This window comes from Trichomycterus rosablanca, chromosome 2, assembly GCF_030014385.1.
Source record: "Trichomycterus rosablanca isolate fTriRos1 chromosome 2, fTriRos1.hap1, whole genome shotgun sequence".
NCBI classification, from domain to species: domain Eukaryota; kingdom Metazoa; phylum Chordata; class Actinopteri; order Siluriformes; family Trichomycteridae; genus Trichomycterus; species Trichomycterus rosablanca.
In genome coordinates, this window is record NC_085989.1 from 16433510 (window position 1) to 16456748 (window position 23239).

Consider the following 23239-nt stretch of genomic DNA (forward strand, 5'->3'; position numbering starts at 1 on the left):
ACCAAATGGCGATCGATGAAATTTTCCACCGCACCGGAATCGACACAGACTTGGAGGTCAGTGTTCCCAGATTCCCAGCGCAACGACGCGCTTAGGAAGAGACCCTGCTCAGGGATGGTGGAACGGCTCGCCCTCGACTCCCTGCCACGAGAGCGGCCTACTCGTTTAACCGAGATCGGGCCCTCGAGGCGGAGTCGGATGGTCGTGGGGCGACCCCCCGAGTCGATCCCAGCTGCATGGGCTCTGGGTCCTGATCTCCCGACACGGGCCGGGGCTGGCCTTGGGGCCAACAATAGGGTGGGTGAGACCCTCGCTCCCGGGTTCGTTGTCGGAGTCGGGTGTCGATAGAGGTGGCTAGGAGATAGAAGGCCTTGAGAGAAGTGGGAAGTTCTCGAGTGGCCAGCTCATCTTTAATTCTCTCTCCTAGACCACGGTGGAAAATGGCCACTAATGCCCCCTCGTCCCAACCGCACTCAGCCGCCAGCGTGCGAAACTCGATGACGTAATCGGCGACTGAGCGCCCCCCTTGGGACAGCTCGAGCAAGCGTGGGCCCGCTTCCCTCCCCCCTGTGGGATGAAAGAAAGTGTCCCTCAGAGCCTCCTTAAAAGAAGACTCCGAAGAACACTCTGAGGCGTTCTGCTCCCACAGGGCGGTAGCCCATTCCAAAGCCTTGCCGGTAAGCAAAGATATAATAAATGCCACCTTGGAACGCTCCGAAGGGAAGCGGGAGGGCTGTAGCTCGAACGTGAGGGAGCATTGTAGGAGACATTTCTCGACATTTCTTCGCCTCCCCTGAAAAACGCTCGGGGGGCGGAATGGAGGTTTCGACTCCTACAGGAGGCGCTGGAGGGACGGAAGGGTGACTGGGGTTACTCGAACCGACTGCCGGAGTCGGCAACAGCTGGGCGATTTCAATCACTCGCTGTGTCAGCTCCGACAGCGCCAGCTCGTGTCTCCCCAGTGCGACCCCCTGGTGACGAAGGACGTCAGCCACGGGAGGAAACTCTGCTGGGTCCATCTATGGTCGCACCTTTCTGTTATGAAGAGAGAGGTCGGACCCAAAGATGCAGAGTAAAAGGTTTCTTTTTATTTAACAATAAATAATAAAATACCGTCAAAACAAAAAGGGAAAAGGAGAACAGAAAACAAATCGGGGAATCCCGATCGAGCCTCCGACGTCACTGGCAACTGAAAAAGAAAAAGAAAACACAAAGGAACAAATTGGCGGACGCGAGGGGCGAACCCGGGTCGCTCACTCGCGGACCAACCGCCTATCCAACAGCGCTACGGCGCGGCTGAAAGCACAACAGCTCCTTAGGGTTATAAGGAGTATAATGAGAAGGGGATCTCCGGATATTAATCCGTGAGCAACACAAAGCCCCATAAAAGCGGGCTTTTTAGAGAAACCAGACCGGCACTGTCACCAGCACGGGATTGCTGGGAGGAAGCCGATTTGAAAAAGGGATAAAGAAGAGAGACGTGGATTCGAACCGGGATTGCTCCACTGCCAGTGCTGAGCTTACACCACTCAGCCAAACCGGCGCCAATGAACCCGGGAATCTGACAGCGCCTTAACAAGACTGCGGTCGTATGACTAATGCGCTAGCATTAGCCCGCTGCTAACCATGCAAGCGGGGGAAGTAGCGAAATCAAAACAAACCGCAGCGCGAGGGCTGCACGGAATCGCACCAGCTTTTCTTATTAAAGAGATCTAAGCCCTAAAAATACCTCGGCCTTACGACCTACACACCCAACCACTATACAGTGCCTGGGGAACCGAACTAACCCTATGAAAGAAAAGGACTGATGCGATGCAGCCATGGACAAAAAAGAGAACAAAAGGTGCGACACCTGCAGTGTGGCGACACCCCCTTAAATAGGAGGCTCGCACCTGCAGGTCGTTCGCCCTAATCAGCTGGCCTCCTATTTGAGGCCACGCTGCCCTTTGTTCTGTAACGCCTGCGAGGCTGGGAACTGGTGGTCTGTTCACCAGACCTCGCAGGCACCCTAACAGGTATAACAAAAAAATAAAGTTTAATCAACTTGCCTTTTAGGTGTAATAACTTAATGTTTAAGTTATGCTAACTCAAGTTTTCATTATACATTACTTAACTTTTTTAAGGCAACCAGTTTTCTCAAATTTTTTAAGTAGATTGAACTTATCCGGGCTTACAGTGCATATATACTATATGTAATCAAAAAATAAACAATACAGCAGCAATAACAACAGTATAGCATCCAATAAGTGTGCAATACAGATGTATAGAACAGTACACTGCCAGACTTCAAGTATAAAAAAATGTGAAGGTGACAAGGCACGTGTGATGTGCAGCATGTTTGTTGAAGTCCATGTGCTTTTGTTAAAGCGAGGGAATGTGGGAATAGTCCTTGTTAGGTATGGTGATGACCTGTAGAAAGAAGCTGTGAAGGTGACAGTTGGTTCGAGTCATTAAGGCTCTCACTCTCGCTCTCCACTGGGATGTAAACCGCTGGAAAAACAAGGGACCAGGGTGTGAAGAGTCTGCCATGATCTTCCCTACCCTCTTTCTCCTCCTAGAGGAGTACAGATCTTCAAGTGTGGAAAGCTGGCAGCCGATGATTTTCTCTGCACATCGCACTGTACGCTGTAGCTTACGCTTGGTGTGCAGAGATGCTGAGTCGAACCAGACGGTTATAGATGTGATGACGGATTCCACTGTAAAAAAAATTCCTGTAAAATTGCAGTAATTAACTGGCAGCAGTTTCGCCAGTATTGTGCTGTATTTTTACAGTATGGATAATGCTGTAATTGTAATATACAAATTATTACTGTATATTCCTACAGCAATTAACTGTAAATTACTGTTACAGCAAAGTATTGTTCATTTGCAGTATTGCTGAACACAGCATAATTCTGTATTAATTGCATAATGTACTCTAGGTAACTGTGAAACTCTTTATACAAAAACATCAGTTCAATCAAACAAACCCAGACTCAAATAAGATAAGATTCCTTTATTGATCCCCATGGGGGAAATTCGAGTGTTACAGCAGCTCCAGTACAGTGTAAGTACAGTAAATAAAAATAGAGTAGAATAAAATAAAAAATAAGGAAATGATAAAAAAAATACTATTATACAACAGTATGGTAATTACAACAATATAATAAAAACACTGTATATACTATATGTAGATATATACATATGTGTGAATAATGAAACATAGAGTCCAGCGTAGGGGGAGATCTTGAGTTATTGTAGGGGGGGAGCTGGCTCATCAGTGTGAGGACAGTCTGTGTCTTCTGCTATTGTTATGCAGTCTGATGGCAGCTGGCACAAAAGGACGTCTGAAGCGCTCCGTCTTGCTCTTTGGTGGAATTAGTCTATGACTGAATGAACTACCCAGCCGCCATAGTTCCTCATTGAGAGGGTGAGGAGGATTATCCAGGATGGCCCTGATTTTGTCCTTTGTTCTCCTCTCACATACTACCTCCAGACTGTCCAGCTGTAGACCCACAACAGAACTGGCTTTCCTGACCAGCTTATTTAGTTTATTGGCATCTCCAGCCTTGATGCCACCACCCCAGCACACCACAGCGAAATAGAGGGCGCTGGCAACCACAGACTGATAAAAAGCTTTCAGCAGTCTGTTGCACACATTGAAAGACCTCAGCCTCCTCAGAAAAAAAAGTCTACTCTGTCCTTTCCTATAGATGGCATCAGTGTTATGTGTCCAGTCCAGTTTGTTGTTTAAATGTACCCCAATGTACTTGTAGGAGTCCACCCTCTCCACTTCCTTTCCCTGTATGAAAACCGGAACAGGGGGCTTCTGTTCCTCTGGTAATCTACCACAATCTCTTTTGTCTTGCTGATGTTGAGCTTCAGGTGATTTTCACTGCACAATGTAGTGAAGCTCTCGATCAGTCCTCTGTACTCCTCCTTGTTGTCTCTGGTGATACATCCAACAATGGAGGAGTCATCAGAAAACTTCTGAAGGTGGCAGAAACCAGAGTTCAATCGGAAATCCAAGGTGTATACCGTGAAGAGGAATGGTGCTAGTACAGTTCCTTGGGGTGCACCAGTGTTGCAGATCACAGACTCAGAAACAGCCATCCACTCTGACATATTGTGGCCGGCCTGTGAGGTAGTCTGTGATCCATGATGTGGTATCGGGGTGCAGGTGCATCTCCAGCAGCTTCTCACTCAGTAGGCAGGGCTGGATGGTATTAAAGGCACCAGAGAAGTCAAATAACATAATTCTCAGTGCTTCCCTGCTTGTCCAAGTGAGAGAGGGCCTTGTGGGTCATATAGATGATGGCATCATCCATCCCGATGCATGGCCGGTATGCAAACTGCAGTGGGTCCAGGAAATCTGTCAGCTGAGACCTCAGGTGCCGTAGCACCATTCTCTCAAAGGTCTTCATGACGTGTGATGTCAGAGCCACAGGTCTGTAGTCATTGAGATTGCTGCGACGATTCTTTTTCGGCACCTGAATGATGCAGGAGGTCTTTTCACAGTGTAGGCACCTTCTTCAGTCTCAGAGAGAGATTAAAGAGGTGCTGTAGGGGAGCAGCCAGCTGCCATGCACATACCTTTAACATTCTGAGGTTGATGTTTTTAGGTCCACTGGCTTTGGTTCTCTTAAGCCTGGAGAGCTCCCGCTGTACCTGGTTGATGGTGAAGGTAGAGCATGGTGGAGATAGAATTTGCCCATAGCTGTGGGTTTCTGGCTGTGGGTGACTGGTTGGTAGAAGAGGTGGTGTGAGTGGTGAATTGCCATTGTCCAGTGTTATGTTAATGTTTGCTTGAGTGGAGATTGTAGGAGAGTCTGGGCCGTCAGAGGTCAGTTGTCTGCTAAGAGAGGATGTAAAGGCAGAGGTGTCAATGGGTTGAAATGCATTGACTCCTGCAGAGGTGTGAATGGGGCTATGGGTGTTGAGTGAAGACCTGTCCTCACTGTCTGAGCACCCAGTGGTGGGGGCTGTATCAAACCTATTGAAGAACAGGTTTAGCTCAGATGCAAATTTCAGGTCTCCCTGTACTCCACGCACAGGCCGACTGCAGCCTGTGATCTGTTTCATCCCGTTCCACACCTCTCTTGTGTTGTTCTGTCCCATTTTAGCCTCCATCTTCTCCCTGTAGCAGTTTCTAGCCTCTCTTAGTTTCCTCTTAAGTTCCTTTTGAACAGCCCTAAGTTCCTCTCTGTCCTTACACATAATCGCCCTCTTCTTCCTGTTCAAAAGGTTTTTAATTTCTTTACTTATCCATGGCTTGTTGTTCTGGTAGCAACGAACCTTCTTGGTGGGTACAATAGTGTCCTCACAGAAGCGGATATAGTCTGTGATGCAGTGAGAGAGGCCCTCGATGTCCTCCCCGTAGTCGTTCTGGAATAGCTCCCAGTCTGTGTTCTGGAAACACTCCTGGAGAGTCTCCTCGGCTTCTCTGGACCAAACCTTCACAGTCTTCGTGCTGGGCATCTGTTGCATAACCAGTGGCTTGTAAGTGGCCATCAGGTGTACTAGGTTATGGTCAGATTCTCCAAGCGGGGGAAGAGCAGAGGAACTGTATGCCCTTTCCACATTTACATAAAAGAGGTCCAGGATCTTGTTCTCTCTCGTTGCACAGTTGACATACTGTTTAAAGTTGGTCAGTACAGAAGCGAGGGAGACATGGTTAAAATCTCCACAGATCACTGTGAGGGCACTGGGATGTTGTGTCTGCAGTCCTGCAGTGATTGAGTGAATGACGTCCCTGGCGTTCTTTGCCATAGCCGATGGAGGGATGTAAACAACAATAGCAATGGCGTGTGAGAACTCCCGTGGTAGATAGTACGGTCTCAAACCCACTGCTAGAAGTTCAGTGTCTGGAGTGCAGATACATTCCTTTGCAGTCACATGTCCGGGATTACACCATTTAAAGTTGACAAATACAGCAAGACCTCTTCCTCTCTTCTTACCGCTTTGCTTCCCTCTGTCTGTTCGAGCTAGCGAGAAACCAGCTAGCTCAATATGACTATCCGGTTCGTTCTCATGCAGCCATGTTTCTGTGAAGCTACATTCCTTGTAGATTCGCTGGTTGTTCACCAAAGCTGATAGTTCCTCCACCTTGTTAGTGAGAGACCTCACATTTCCAAAATTGACCGAAGGAAAAAAAAGTTTAATTCTCCTGTCCCTCTCAATCCCCTCCCTTACCTTCACTCCATCTCTTTGTCCACGACAGGGTTGTCTCCATATCTCCTCAGGTATGTGAGCAGAGGGGATACCGGCTCCCTTCCGGTACTGCAGAAGCTCGCCACCGGTGTAAGTTGTCGTGTTTGTTAGAAATAAATGCTAAATAAATACTAAATCACTACAATAAAAAAGTGTACAAAAATAGAACAGAAAGAAAGAGCAAAGTAGGTAAGAGCAGCTGCAACAGGCTGCTGATCCCTCCAGTGCCAAAGTGTGAACTGAAATGAAATACACATTGTCTTTAATGGAAAACTTAATTTGTCTTTTACAGAAAATCAGACACCAATCACTACACATGGCCTACCAAGGCAAAACAAAATGCTTCTTTCTTAACCAAAAAAGAAAAAAGTGCCGTTTACAAGAAAAGCGAATCAAATGCCTTTTAACTAAAAAGGTTCCACTATGCAATGTGCTCTGACACAGTAAAGCATATCATTTGAAGAGCAGTCAGCATGAACATAACCAACTGTCATTATCATATGAAGTCCCACTGAAAGTCCATAAGCTTCCTCATCAAGGTGCACACATGATGATTAAGAGGCACCCATTTCTTCTGAACCATCTTCCCAGTCCGCTTGCTGGTGACTTTACCTTGGTGAGCTTTGGATCCATGCTCCGGGTTTATACCAATGAACCACCTAGAAGGATATGGACACAGTGTGGAGAACCGATTAATGTGAAGCACATTACAATATTTAAAGCCAGGCATACACTGTTTGATTTTAGCCTGATTTTAGCCCACTGATTTTCATGATCTGGACAAATTTCAGCTTCATTAGTAGTTTGCCATGCAGTGAGAAAGGGGATGTGATGTCCACTTAACTGCCCAATCGAGCTCCGAGTGAGCAGTCAGATGTTTGGACAAATGTCTGACAAGTCATTTGTCTCACAGCTTCAGCAGTCTCACGAACCCATTTTTTAACTAACGTTACTGCCCCTACACAGCTGAACCTATAACCAGAGGCAAAAAAGTCACTATTTGCAGTATCAGCATCTGTATATGCAGGCCTTACTTTTTTATTTCGATTTCAGGTTAACAAACAACTACAATGGTAATTGCTTTTCCTTGTAAAGAAATGTTCAGCCTAGCAAACGAGTGTGAGTTACAATTAGAGTTATTCTGTTAGTTAAGGTGCACAAGGTGCTTTGCATTTAAAAAAAAATACCATACAAGCTAAAATAGTGGGAGGACTTGCTACATCAGTAATGGCTCAGTGTATATTTTATCATATACCTTTGGATTAACTCCAGTGTGCAGCAAGCCTCATCCTGGTACTGGAGATTGAAGTTGGTAAAATTGAAGAAGCTGGAAAAAAGAGTGGCAAGCCCCAGTGTGAATGATTTTCCCTGAGCCATGGGGCCTATGTAAAGAGAAAAGCAGTAAGCAACCAACATATTAAAAAGGAGCATCAACCTGTAACTAAGACATACAATAAAAATGAAATGCATACCTAAAACAATCAATCGTGGGCTGTCGGGCAAAGACAGGGACCTCTTAATATCAGCAGCGGTGGCAGAAACCTGTAAAAAAAAAAAAAAAAAAAAAAAAAAAAAAAAGGACATGATATTTGAATTGAAATTATTACAAAACTACCAAGAAACATGTTTTATATGGTTATGACAGTAAGAAATATGCCTGTGGATGTAGGTGGTTGATACTTCATTTCAATATTTCATTAAAAAGAAGTAAACATAGTAAAAGTCTATACTTACATCTGCTTGAAGAATGAGAGCCTCAGTCTGTTCTTTGACATGGGCCAGCAGAACTTGCAGAACGTAAGGCACTGCCACACTGCTTTTACTTCTGGTCAGGGCAGCTTTGACTTCACTGTTGGTAGGATTTTTATGGAAAAATTCCATAACCACTTTTCCGTATTTTTCAAACGCTGCTTCCAGCTTTCACAGAATGTTAATATCTGTTAAAGTCTCTTTGGGACAAAGAGGAAAGGCCACTGAGGCTTTAAAAATTCAGTGGAGTGTGCTGGTACTGTGTTTATCATCTTGCGTTTTAGGTAGTATGTTGTTTCCATGTGTTGCTGAACTTCTGCTCTTTCAATGGCAGACAAGCCCTCATGACTAAAGAACTCCAAAAGTTTCAGCTTCTTCTCATTAAATGTGCTCTCTGTTTCTTCAGATGGAAGGTCAGGCTGCCATCTTGTGCAGCCGTAGCTGTCAGCAGGACCTGTATTTGTTTTTTCTCCTGTATTATCTTTGGCCGACCTCAATCTTGCTAGAGTATTATTACGGTTAAGGTGCTCTACACGCACCTTTATTTGACTGAGTGATGAAAATCCTCCACCAATCACATGGTCATCACTCAGCATGCCTGCAAATGACTGTGGGAACTGATTAACAATCTTCTTTGTAATTATGAGACACTGTGCCCTTGCTGGATTGTCTTCATCTAGCTCTGGCTGGAAGTCCATATGAGCAACTGAGGTTTTTATCTTATCACTGTAATGATCTGGAAAAAAAATCTGTGCTTTAGTCAAAAATTATGCATGGTGGAAAATCACCACCAGCGCACACATATGCTTGTAAAAGCTGATGTCTTTCAGCAAGCATGGAACACACATTTTTAAAGTTTTGTAGTTTGCGAATACACTGCTTAAAATAAGAGTGTTTACTTTCAAATCTAAGGGTCCAATAAGTGAATAAGTGGTCCAAAGCAAAGTTTAAGTTCTGGATAGTGGGATAAGTAATGATGTTTTGGCTTAAGTGGATGATTAGAAAAGGCCTTCTGTTGACTTTCCAAATACTCTTCAATAAGAATATTTAAGAAGACTACCTGGCTTTTTGTAATTGCAGGAGCACAAATCAATTCAACAATTTGCCTCAGCTGCAGTACAAGTTGCCAAACCACATTTTCTGTTGGGTTTTTTTATTTTATCCCCAATTAATAGAGGTAGGAGTCTAAGGAAACACCAATTCTGATTGGCATGGCTGCTTAATTTTTCACTTCCACAATTTACATCACTAGGTTTGTTTTTTGCATCATTGCCAAGGTATCTCAGATGATTCAGTCTGCGATTCAATTCTCTATAAGTGAACAGTTTTTGCTTTGTAACAAATTCACAAATACATAATGCTAAGTCATATGAGACAACACCTTCAAAAAGGTCATGGCCCAAGCAAGGTGGCAGCCCAGGTAGGCACACATGAAAGTAGGATAATTCATTGAACTTTGACTCAAACTTAATTCCAACTGATAAATCAGACCTACTTGAAATGTTCTGCACACAATCATTGTATGACTCAACAGTCCTTTTATCCCCTTTTGACAATGGAGAGGATAAAAATGTTGAATGATCAATGGTACAAAATCTGCAGAAGTGGTTGCTTTTACTAAAATTTTCAGTAAAGCCCAGAATGCCGTGAGAACCAAGACTATCACCGGCAATTCTACACAATGTACCATAGTACAGTTTTCCATCAGATAAAACAATTCCATTATCATCTAGGTCTTTTAAATCTGAGATTAGGGAAGCAAACACTGCATCTAGACCAAAGTACTTGTAATCTAGCTGTCGGCAAAGCAAAACAAGCTGCATTTGGTCCACAGTGGATCTGTTATGTGGTGGCACATTTGCAACAGTAAAGTAGACTGCAAGAATTTTATGTTTTTTCTTGCCAGAGCCCAGTGGATTTACAACTTCAAATGTGTCCTGGTAAAGTATTAAACCTAATGACTCTTCACACTTCTGAAAAAGTTCATTTGCAGCTACGTTACTACTGCTGTTCGCCCAGTGGTGCAGCGTCCTGATGACTCCTTGTTTGTGCTCCAATGATTGATGGGAGTCAAACCTTAAGTACTGGGCCGTGTGTGTTGGTTTGTGGTACACATTTACTTTCAAACGTCCCTCATCTTGAATAGCAATTTCACAGTCTAAGCTAAAGGCTAAACTGTTGTTGCTTGCATCCGCCCTTGTGTTTGTCCACAGAGTTGATGTGGTCCGTGAAATGTGGTACTTCCTCGGATTTTATTTTAACCCAGGTGTCGTCCACATATCTAAACCAATGACTCGGTGGTGTCCCTGAGTAGGACCTTAGTGCCTTCTTTTCCACTTCCTCCATGTACAGGTTTGCAACTATAGGTGAGACTGGGGACCCCATAGCACACCCATGTTTCTGTTTGTAGAACTGTCCTCTGTACGAGAAGTAGGTGGACTGAAGACACAGTTCTTGGAGTGTGCACACCTGGTCCATGGTAAGGGTGGTCCTCTTGCTCAGGGTGGGGTCGCCTTGTAGTTTCCTATGGACCACCTCCACTGCCTCAGCAACCGGAATGCACGTGAAAAGGGATGTAACATCATACGAGACATATAGAAACTTAGAAATGTTATGTCACAGAGTTAATCATACAAACAATGGGTCGTAAAGGTACATCCCGTTTGTGTATCTTAGGTAACCCATACAGACTAGGTGTAGCCCCCCCCGGATATAATTTGTAGTACAAAGCCCTGTCAATAGCATTGTTCTGTTCTAAAACTTTCAGACAATCTATCACCTTTTTCTTGTAGCTACTACCTGGATCTCGTTTTAGCAGCTCATAAGTGTTAGTGTCACTAAGTAACAACATCACTTTCTCATGATAGTCTATCTGCTTTAACAGAACAGTACATCTACCCTTGTCAGCAGGAAGTATGATGTTATTGTCCTTACTAAGTGTAGTAAGTACATACCTGTCGTCTCTGCTGATGTTGGATGGCGGTGGCTTTGCATTACTAAGGCAAGCTGACACTTTCATCCGCAACTGTTCCACTTCCAAATCGGAGATGTTGTTGTTACGGATTGCTGATTCTGTGGCTGTGATCAGTTCCACTAGTGGGACTTGCTTCGGTGTAACAACAAAATTCAACCCCTTAGCCAAGATGTCTTTCTCCGCTTGTGTGAGCTGTCTGTCCGACAAGTTCTTCACCCACTTGTCCACATCACCAGTGTGTGTTTGCCCTTCATTCCTCTTTCGGCCATCCGTGGTCTGTTGGTGTTTCTGTCCTGCAGCAAGCAAGTCAAACTTTTTTTTGCTGCCTGGCTTTTGACCTTTCATGTTGAGCCTTCTGCGTGAAATTAATCACCTGTTGGAGAGTGGGCTCATCTAGACGTGATGTACAGTAAGTCTTTGTACGATCTGCTCTTCTCTAGTTTTTAAGACATCGATTGTGAAGTTAGTTTGTCTTACCCGTTCATTCAGTAGCTGGTTCTGTGGCTTCTGAATGATCTTGCTAGCTTGGTGACCCTTGACAGAAGATCTGAGTTGCAGGCTCTTAGGTGTGATCCTGGTCTGTCTGCATCTGATGTTAAATCGCAGGTGGTTCCTGTAGTCAGCCATCTTACGTGCCGTTTTCTCATACTCTCATACAAGTTTGAGGCAATCCTTATCGAAGAAGTCATTCGGATTGAGTGACGAAACGTATCTCTACAACAAACTTGTGTCCAGATGAACTGATTCAACTTTGTGAATGTCTGTCCCATTTAAGATCCTGTTGGATGGTTGTGCCCAGGAATTTCTGGAACGCAGCTCTGCTGACTGTGGAGCCGTGTATAACCAGTGGAGGCAGTGGAAAGGATTTTTTTCCTGAAGTCAATGATCATCGCCACAGTTTTTGTGTGTTTAGCTCCAGGTTGTTTGCTCCACACCATGATACCAGCTGTTATTTCCTCCCTGTATGTGGACTTGTCATTAATTGAAATGATTCCGACCAGGGTAGTGTCATCTGCAAATTTAATGAGCTTAACAGAGTTGCTGTTAGATCTGCAGTCATTTGTGTAGCGGGAGTAGAGCAAGGGAGAGAGCACACATCCCTGTGGAGCACCAGTGCTGAAGCAGAGAGGATCCAAAATGTGGTTGCCCACCTTTACACACTGTTTCCTGTTAGACAGGAAGTTGTGGATCCAGTAGCAGACAGATGGGGGGACATTAAGCTGCCATAGTTTGTGAAGCAGAAGGTTAGGAATGATGTTGTTAAAGGCAGAACTGAAGTCGACAAACAGCACACAGGTGTAAGTGTTAGGGCCGCCCAGATGTTGTAGGATGTAAGAAAGATCCAAATTAATGGAATCATCCACAGACCTGTTGGCTCTATATGTGAACTGGAGAGGGTCCTGAAGAGCATCAGTCATGACTTTGAGGTGTTGAAGTACAAGTCTCTCGAAACACTTCATCACTACAAATGTTAGGGCAACAGGTCTGTAGTCATTCAGGCAGGAGATCTTCTGCTTTTTGGAACTGGGAGGATGACTGAGGAGGGAGATGTCCTTTGTGTTTCAAATCTTGAATAGAAGTTATTGAGCTGGTTTGGCAGCAGGGGGTCCACAGTTGCGTTTGAAGGTTTGGGTTTGTAGTTTGTGATGGACTGAAGTCCTTTCCAGATGGAGGAACAGTCATTTGAGAAGAATTTCTGCTCCAGATTTTTCCTGTATTTGTGTTTGGCAGCTTTAATTCCCTTGTTTAATTAATTCTTTGCTTTTCTGTAAGCATCACGGTCCCTAATTGTTTAGTGGAAATAAGCCTCTAATGTATAGGAGCTCATTCTGATTGAAAGTCGAATTGTGTTGCCATACGCGAGTTTAACAAGTAAAACACTGTGGCTGCCTCTCTGGGTGCCATAGTAATGTCGTATCATAGTAACGTTGCCAGGACTTGCAGTGACATTAGTACAGGTCATAGGAGTTTGCGTCCTGGGGAATACATCCCTTGCCAAAGCACACCATTTGCACTGTTGCACCCAACATTGCATCTTTTGTCATAGCAGGCCAATAATAGATCCGCCTTAATAAGTCCAGTGTGCTCTTTTCACTAAAATGTCCAACATAATTACGCTGTGTCTTGAAAACATGCCTTTGCAAGGAGTTCGGCATGATCAGCTGATGCACCTCCTCACCATCCCGAGGATCTCGTAAGCACCTGGACAAAGACCCCATGTTGCAACTTCAGGTGCTCTCACTATCCAATCATCTTCCGCTGGGCTGTGTTCATCTCACGTAACTGCTGCTTGCATGGCTTTTGGCCCACTCTCACTGCCGCTGCCACCGGCCCAACATCTGGGTCCTGCGCCTGAAGTTTCTGAAGCTCCTCCCAACTGTGCCCACACATGGCACTCTTTACAGTCAGCTGGGCAGCCATCTGTACATTATGTTTTCTCTCCTCAGCTTTATGGACAGGCCAGAGGCAAGCCCTTACCTTTTATCACCAAAAAGTCCTTTTCACAATCTTCTACTTCTGGCTCTGGGGTAACTGGAATGCGAGAAAACACGTCGGCATTCTGGTTAGATCTTCCTGGCTTATAGTGCACCTCGAAATTGAACTCAGCCAGCTGTGCCACCCACCTTTGTTCCACAGCTCCAAGGTTTGCAGTTTCCAAATAAGGAAGGGGGTTGTGATCGGTGATGACTGAATTTCGAGTTAAGCAGCAAATCTCTAAACTTCTCTGTGACTGCCCACTTAAGGACTAGAGGTTCCAATTTTAATGCACTATAATTCCTATAATTGTTTTTAGACCCTCGTAAGCCTCGGCTGGCAAATTTCAGCTGGAATGCTTAACCCCTCCCTGACACTGACTTAGCACCGCACCCTGCCCCTGATGACTACTATCTGTGGTCACAATGAAAGGGAGCTTAAAATCAGGATAGGCAAGCACTGGAGGGGCCAATAAGCACTTCCACAACATATCAAAACTGCCGGCCATTCTACATTCCACACAAAAGGCTGCTGTTAAGTATTTTTGCCACTCTTCTTGGCCTTTCCCATAAGTGCATGAAGGGGTTTTGCCAACTGTGCAAAGTGAGGCAAGAATCTGTGGTAATAAGACATGAAACCCACGATCTGTCTAACTGTCTTGACGGTGCGTGGGGTGGGCAAGTTTTCCAGATCTGCATCTACTTGCACCCCTCAGCAGACACAATGTGCCCCTAAAATTTGACCTCTGTCTTTAGCAAGAAACATTTCTTGGGTTTCAGCTTAAGACCATGTTCTTGGTATTTTCCCCAAATGGAGTAAAAAGCTAGTCCCTAGAGGAAATGAGTAATAGGTTGGAAGGAGCCTTGAGATTGTTTGATGCTTTTTCAGACTTTTTCTACATTTTTGAAAACACCCACTGAGCACCGTAATTCTTGTGGCAGCCCCACTCCATCGCACCACGTTATCACAGTGGTCTTTCTTCAGTGTTAGTCACCTTAACGGCCTCATGGGCATAAACACTTGCTGTGGAGGTCTAGGGAAGTTCTTCCTCTTCAGCCCATTCAATCGCTGCCTGGATGAGAGCGTTAAATGTTTTTGCCTGCCTTTTCATCTCGCGCTGAAGGGCATCATCCCTCAGACTCAACACACACTGTTCCCTCAGAACAGTGTCTGAGTCAGGAATTGAGGGTCACGGCTTCTCAATCTGCGAAGTTTTTTTTGGAGATCATAGGCATATGTTCTCATTTCTTTACTTACTGTTTGTTTTCGGTCATACAAATTTCTCAGCAAATCTCAAATCTCTCAGCAATGTCGCCACAGGCCTCTTCCAGCACCTCAAAGACCTTAGGTGCATCTATGGCCCTGTTTTCCAGCATAAATTGGACTTTCAACTTTGCCTCTCCCTTTAAGTGTTGCTTAAGCAGTTCAACTTGGTCCTCTTCTGGGACTCTACATACTTTGAAATAGGACTTCATTGACTTGATCCACTCCTCTACACACAGCTCCCCTTGGCTCAGCCCTTCACTGAAATCAGGGCATTTCCTGTCTCTCTGTATATACACTGAAACGGAGGCCTGTTAAGCACTGGCCTGTTTCTCAATAACTAAATTTGCCATGGACAGTGCCTCCCTCTGGTCACTTCTTGCCTGTTCACTGACAGTTCAGTAAACTTTGCTTGCAAGTCTTCAAACTGCTGGCGTAACTCTTCCAATTTTTTTTTTTAAATTTTTGTTTTAAGACCCAAGACTGGGGCATGTTATAGTTCTGTGTGGACTGAGTACCTGGTTGATCCTGTTCGTGACGCCAAAATGTAACGAGCAAAACCGTACTCGTCTGATAGGGGTGAACCAGCGCAAAAACTCTCCAGACGGCAGAGTGACTAAGGATCTAGGTCCTAGCCCCCAGCACAATTCGTGTCTAACCTATGCTACTCTATTTCAGCGTGAGAGAGTAGGGCTTCAGGATTTTGCTAAGTCACGGGGCTAACCTGAAGTATTGGGCTGACAGTACGTGTAACCTTGGTAAATTTAGTTTAGCACATATAGTTTACCATTGACCTGCTGTACTTCCCTACTTTTCCCTTCCCGCTAGTAGTCAGAGTTAGCACACGCCCCTACTCTAAAGAGATTTTAAAATTAACACCAGACTTGTATGAAAAGTAAACACAAATAGCATTTATTGCGTCCCATGAACTTGTATATTTGAAATAAACAAATCGATCACGCAAAGCAAAACTACTGAATTAGAAAAAGATTATCCCTGACTCAGCAGGTATCAACAGTACTTAACAGAAACAGTAAATTAAATTATATTGAGGGCGAATTCAGAGAAAATTAAACATTACACCACTCACGTATTAGCAAAAAACATTTTTTCAGGCATACCTACAGTTTACACGGTTAGTCAGCATAAAAATATGAACAAAACTTGTTTGTCTCTCTTTTTTAATGTAGTGTTCAGTTCGTTAACCGATGTGTAAAGAACGTCAAACACGTGAAACTCCCATATGTCCCAAAACCACAAAAAGAAAACACTTTTAGTCTACTGTCACTTTACTTTGGCCCAGTGCTATTGCAGAGAGAAAGGCTCATGGCAGGGTGTACTCACGATGGGAACAAGAGACATGTCCTCTTTGATGCATGCAAGAGAGGGTGAGACAGAGTTTGAGTTGCTGCTCCAAGGCTTCCACAGTGACAACGTTAAATCCACTTTCACGTTATCCAAAACGACTGGAACCAAACTTTTTCACAAGTTATCCAGCCACCGACTTGGAACTGATCTAACGTAGCCTCGCGTTACTGAATTCGGACTAATGGGATTGTTCCCATTCATCTACTCTATTCACATTACACTGTTTGTTTACACGGTTCCGGGGAAGACTCTAACGAGATCCTGAAGCTTCCGTCCTTTTGCCACCCTCGACACTGTAAATCCGAACTTAACTAAGTTAGTTAAACTTGTGATTTAGCTACAGTATAAGCGAACAATCTCTGTGTTCCAAAAACAGCTCCGCTTCGCCGCCATTACCTTCTCACTCTGTCCGCGCTCTCCTCCTTGCCCCTGATTGGACAATAGATGAACTCGCAATTTGCTCATTGGCTCCCACATCCTTTTGGGAAAGATGATAAAGGGCACAAGTGATTAAAGTTCCTCCCATTTTGATACAGTCACATGCGAGAGGTAGCGGGATCGATGCCCGAATTCTCCAGTGCAGGAACATTATGATCATTTAAAGGCAACACATAATATGAAACTCGTTGCATCTTTGCTCACTGAAACGCAGCATCATAAATTAGGTCAGTCTGTAAGTGTAACAATGACATTCACACTCTATTTTCAGTCAAATCGTTTCATTTTGTAGACCTTTCTTTGTTCCCTGGTGTATGTTATTGGGTTTGCATAACAAAACACATAAAACAAACAAAAACAAAAAAAGCAGAGAGCGTTGTGCCAAGGCTGCCATCTGCGGCACCATTGTGACATCATCGTGACATCATTCTTCTATCTGTTGACTCATACATGGCCAAAACATAATGTCTCTAGCCCTGTGTTTGCTCGTCTCTACTCCAAAATGGCATGTGTGTACGCATTGTAGCATTTCTTTTCTGAGCTTGTGAGGGATTATTATTTTATCACCTTTTATGAGAGTTCCATCAGCCTCTGTGATTTCATCACGGTGGTTCCAGTAGTCACTGATGAGTGAGGGACACTTTTTTCTCATTTCCGGCCAACCTGACTGAATGACATGTTTGAGGGCAGACAATTGCTCATCCTCAGTCGTGGCTATCTTAAGGTCGCCTAGCCTGTTTGTACTTACTGGCTTTGTGCTGATGACAGTGTGTACTTGAGTCTCCTCAGTTAGTAAATTGTCCTCATCATCCATGGATTTCCTTGACAGTGTGTCAGCAACCGGAATGTCCTTTCCTGGTTTGTGGATGAGAGTGATGCTGTATTTCTGCAGTGTGAGCAGCATGCGCTGTAAGCATGGCGGTGCAAGAGCTAGTGGCTTACGAAGTATTGACTCAAGTGGCTTATAATCTGATTCAACAGTTACGTATATGTCGTCCATATATGCATTCATGGAATCTTTTGCATCCATACAGAATGGCATAAAGCTCTTTCTCTATGTGGGCATAGTTTTGCTCTGTACTATTGAGAAGTTTCGATGCATATGCAACTGGTCGGCCTTCTTGCATAATTGTTGCACCCAGACCATGTTTTGATGCGTCCACTTGTAGTGTCACTTCCTTTTTTGGGTCAAAGTAAGCTAGCACTGGCCCTGGTTCAGCTGTTATTGTTTCTTTCATCTTTTTAAATGCCCTTTTGTGTCCCACCTGAACTCTGTGTCTTGTAAGAGGAGGTGTCTGAGTGGTGCGCTCACCTCAGCCAGATTAGGGGCAAACTTAGCAAGATAATTTACCATGCCAAGAATTGTCTCCAGTTCTGCTTTATTTTCTGGTGGCGGCATGTCACGGATTGCTTTCACCTTTAAAGGGTCTGGTTCCAGTCCATTAGCTGTGAGCTTGTGTCCGAAGTAGCTGACTTCTCTGACACAGAGCTTGTCTGGGTTGAGCTTCAGACCTCTTTCTCTGGTCCGACAGAGCATAGCTCTGAGTTTGCGGTCATGCTCCTCTTTTGTTTGCCCGAACACAATGATGTCGTCTATTATACCAGCTAGGCCCTCATATGTTTCGTCGATTCTCCTCTGGAATTCATCCTGGGCAGACACAATACCAAAAGGCATCCTGAGGAAGCGATATCTGCCAAATATGGTGTTGAAGGTAGTGAGTAGGGATGACTCCTCACTGAGCTTAATGGCCCATTAACCAGATCTAGCATCCAATATGCTAAAATATCTTGCTCCAGCCAACTTGTACGTTATGTCGTCAAGCGTTGGGAGGGAGTAGTGTGTCCTCATTATTGCTTTGTTCAGAGGTCTTGGGTCCAGGCATACACGGAGCTTGTTTGTCTTTGGTTTTTTACATGTTACAAGTGCATTTACCCACTCAGTCGGCTCAGTTACCCTGCATATTATGCCATCTTTTTCCATGTTTGCTAACTCTACTTTAAGATGATCTCTGAGGGCAAAAGGCGCTCTCCTTGGGGGGCAAACCACTGGTGTTACGCTTGGGTCTATTCTAAAACTGCACTCATCCTGAAATGCACCAATTCCTTTAAAAACATCTGAGTACTCACTCAATATGTCAGTCGGCTGGTTGGTGGGTTCTTTGTTGCTGGTTGCAGAGATCGCATAGACCATTTATGAGTCCTAGGGCTTTGCACGCTTTGTAGCCTAGGATGGGTGGGCTGTTGCAGTCTACAATGTAAAACTTCTGTGGTGTTGATTTGTCTTTGTATCTGCTTACAAGGGTGAAGTAACCTATCACTTTCAGTGGATGCCCTCCATAGCCATACAGCTTGTGTTTGTCTTTTCTCAGTGGTGTGCATGACCTTATTAAAGCTTTTTGTGGGTATCACATTTGTTTGTGCTCCAGAGTCCAGTTTCACAATACCTGGTCCCAGTTATATGTCTGCATATGCACTGTCCTCATCCTCCTCTTCTGCTGCTGCCGTAACAGTGTCTACGAACAGTATAACAGTGTCTACGAACAGCTCAGAGTCAGGATCTTCCTGAGTGCATTTCTCTGTGTTCTCTTTTGGGTGGAGTATGGGACTTAGTATGGGGTTATATTTTTTGCACTTTAAACACTACGTCCACTTTGCTGGACACTCTGTCTGTTTGTTATGGTGACCTCCACACCTACCACACGTTTTATTGGGCACTTTCTGTGTTCATTTTTCTTCGTTTGGTCTATTTGCTTGTTTAGCAAAGCCATGTTTATCAGTTTTCCGATGTATTGCATGCACCTTGTGGCTGTCACTAGCAATGGGTTTTAGCTGAAGCTAAGCTAGCTCGTATAGGAGCGGCCTATGTTGATAGCTTTCTCTAGCATTAGCCCGGGTCCCTGGCTCAGTAGATTTTTTCTTACTATTGGAGAGTTTGTGGCAAAAACAATATGGTCCCGGACCATTTTGTCACTGTTAGCATAATCACAGTCTTTAACAAGTAGTTTGAGCTCTGTGACAAAATGCTCAAATGACTCACCACTCCCCTGTATCTTCTCATGTACCTTGTATCTGGCAAAGATAGGGTTAGCTTTCTGCGTGAGGTATGCTGTGAAGCCATCAAAATATGTTTTTAGCAGTTTAGCATCGTCCTCTGTTACGGTCCATGTGCGCTGTCCCATGGCTGAGCTCCTGTCAGTGCCAGCGACTTTTTCCCTTTATATAGTGATTCAGGCGCGGTTAACTAGAACCTTCGCATAAGAACGGGGTTGAGGTGGCCAGTCTCTCCCCCTTTCTGAGCATTGCGCCAAGTTTCATCAAGGTTGGATGAGGTAAGGGTTTGTGCATTTCAGCTTTCCAGTTTAGAAAACAAGAGGAATGCTTCTGCAAGTGAGCCAGGGCTGTAACCAAGGCCAAAACACACCATATCAAGGTTGATCCATTCCAGATCTCAATAAGGCTGCATTCTGTGTGTACTGCCCTGTAAGAGGAATGCTTAGTCAGGGCCGTAACCGGGACTAAAAAACACCTAAAAAATGTAGGTGGTAATCCTACCAATAAAGGTAAGTTATGAAACTGACAAACAGTTTGTTGTTCAGTTACATTAAACATAGAATAAACATCGGTACATTGTGTTTCATTACAAATAGTATGTTGTCCCTTAACCGAAACCCAATAGACAGTTGAAATATTCCAAAATGCCCTCCACCCACTTATACTGTTCCCTGTTAGCAATTGTTGTACCTGATCTCTTTGCTGTATAGCATATATGGTATTTAAAGTACATTCTGTCCAAGTTAATCAGTTTGTTATATTAGATATAACCTCCGTTTGCATCTATGATGGCTTTAGAAGCCATCTTTGCCCATTCATATTGTTGTGTCATGGGCTTTCCCAGGAGGGTAACCATTGAGCAATTTTATCCATGGAGAGGTGTGTTGCTCATCCTGTAGCAGTTAGTTTATAAGCAGTATAAGTCCAAGTACAGTTCCTGCCCCTCCAAGAAGGGTGTCATACCATGCCCTTCGCCTTCGTTTGCAAGCAGGCAGAGGTGGAAAGTTTATGATAAAGTGTACATCAGTCTGCTGTGTAGTTCTTGCCACACGTTGACAAGTGTGTGGGATTCGAATGAAAGCAATTTCTGATGCATTAGTGAAAGTATAGAGCATGTCCATTGTACTGTTGATGTTAATATCATTACTGTCTGTGCTGTTCCATGAATTATTTGTTGTTGAGATACTCAGGTTCGCATTGAGTTGTAGAATACACGTATCATTACGTCACCCATAGTCGTGTACGCGGGGATGACCTAGTACCATATAGAGAGCCATTGCCTTCCAAAGTGATGATTGCAATCGTACAGATGTCATCTCCTGAACATATCAAGTTGTCTTGTTGTCTGGTCAGTGTTGAGTTTTTCCATTGCCATCTCACTGTGTTAACCTTCCACAGTCTGGATCCTGGAGTCCAGGACACCACACTAGCCACCAGGCAAATGCTGATTATCCACCACCACTTCATTGCATCCGTTATTCAGGCTCCTGCACACAAAAACACACAAACACTTCCACATGCACACTAACATTTTATTCTCGTAGATAACATTGTTTTGCAGGGACATGTTTCCAACAATTTTGACCAGGTTCCATTACCACCACCATATTATCTGATCCTACTGCAATCACGTCAGCAGGTTTGGGTGGACCGTCTGGTTGTTGCATCCAAACCTTAGTAGCCGTTTGACCTGGCTTTGTATGGTCACTGCAGTAATAAATGAGCCTTTTTATTGGAACACCTTCAGTTGTGTCTGTGTGCTGTGTGTGTTGGTTCGGCCCTCTAACTTATCTGCAGCCATCTGAAGCACCTGATCTCTCCCTCCGGGTAAGAAGCGTTACAAGTGGTGCTCGAACAATTGTCTCTGGACCAGGAGTCCTATGTTTGGTGGATATTTTTGTGTTTGGCAACTGTTTTTAACCAGCTAGACGTTCTGTAAGCTAACTGTGCGTTAGCCGCTAACCACGAGCTACTTGCTATGGAGATACACGCGGCGACAGCACGAGCTGAGTGTGGACAAACTGCGTGTATTCGAACTCTGTTGGTGGATTTTTCATATGGGAGACTGTTGGCTGTGTTGCTGCTTTTGCGAGGAGCGAACAGTGAGTGTTTTGGTGATTTTTTTTTTGCGTATTTGCATCCTATTTTGCCGTGAAGTGACTGAACTGTTTTCTCCTCGTGTGTGTGAATACGGCTGCTTGCGTTGGTGAAGCTGCGCGTTTTCCTCTCTCTTTTTTTTCTCTTCCTCGCGTTGTGCGTGTTCGCATTGGACTAACAGTTTGACCTTCCAAAGTTAAGTGTACTCATAACCTTGCACATTATTGTATCTGCTGGAAAAGAGAAAACAACCAATCCTGAGTTTCTAAGTGTCCAGTAATGCTGTATGTGCTTTGTTTGCCTATATAGGTCATAAGTTTGTTATATTGATACATTTCTTAAGTTTAAGTTTGATGTATTGAAATTAATCTGTTTGTCATTTAAAATTGCTAATAACTTGGGGGTTTACGCTGAAAATAGGTTATTTCAGTTACTGTATTTATATGGGTAATCTGCATAATTTTCATTATAGTGTACTAATTGGTAATTTGTTTAATGGTCGCCTCGGTCACACATCTTTGGCTAAGCATGTCATTGATACTGTTGATGCTAGGCCAATCTGCCTTCCACCTTATCGCACATCACCTGAAAAGAAGAGAATTAAAAAGAGAAGAAAGAAAAAATGCTTAAAGACAGTATCCTAGAGCCCTCTCAAAGTCCATGGGCTGCTCCAGTCGTCATTGTGAAAAAGCCTTGTGGCGAATAAAGGTTCTGTGTACACTACAGAGGTCTAAACCAAGGTTCTGGCAAACCAAGGTTCTGTGTAGACTACAAAGGTCTAAACCAGCTTACAGTGAGAGACTCTTACCCACTTCCAAGGGTGGATGAATCACTAGACTTCTTGGCTTGAGGAAAATTTCTCTTTACTATTGACTTAGTACGAAGCTACTGGCAGGTAGCGGTAGATGAGGATTCAAGGGCCAGGACTGCTTTCATTTCGCACTGTGGGTTATACCAGTTCAGGGCCCTCCTATTTGGCATGTGCAATGCTCCGGCAGCCTTCCAGAGGCTCATGAGTACAGTCCTTGCTGGCCTCATTTACAAGACTTGTGCAATGTATCTGGACGACATTGTCATTGCATCCCCGACTTTCGAGCAGCATTTGAAAGACTTGGGTGAAGTCCCTGCCTGGCTCCAATCTGCTGGCCTGTCCATAAAACTAAGCAGGTGTCAGTTTTGTCTCAGCGAATTCATCTTTCTCGGCTACCGTGTCACCCCCGATGGTGTTCTGCTACACCCGTCCAAAGTGAGCGCTGTAATGGAATTCAAAGCCCCAGAAAATGTAAAGCAGGTGAGACAGTTCCTTGGATTGACGAGATACTACCGTCGCTTCAATTGTGGTTATTCTCAAGTGGCTGAACTATTGTTTGCACTTACGAGGAATGATGTACAATTCACATGGGACTCAAGCTGTGAATCTGCCATGAATACACTGAAAGATCACTTAACTTCTGCTCCAGTGCTAAGATTCCCTGACTTCTCACGCCCTTTTTTCATTCACACCGATGCCTGTGATGCTGGCCTGGGTGCTGCCCTGATGCAGACAGATCAGGATGGTCAAGACATTGCCGTAGCATATGCAAGCTGTTCACTGCATAAGGCAGAAAAGCCATATTCTACTCCAGAAAAGGAATG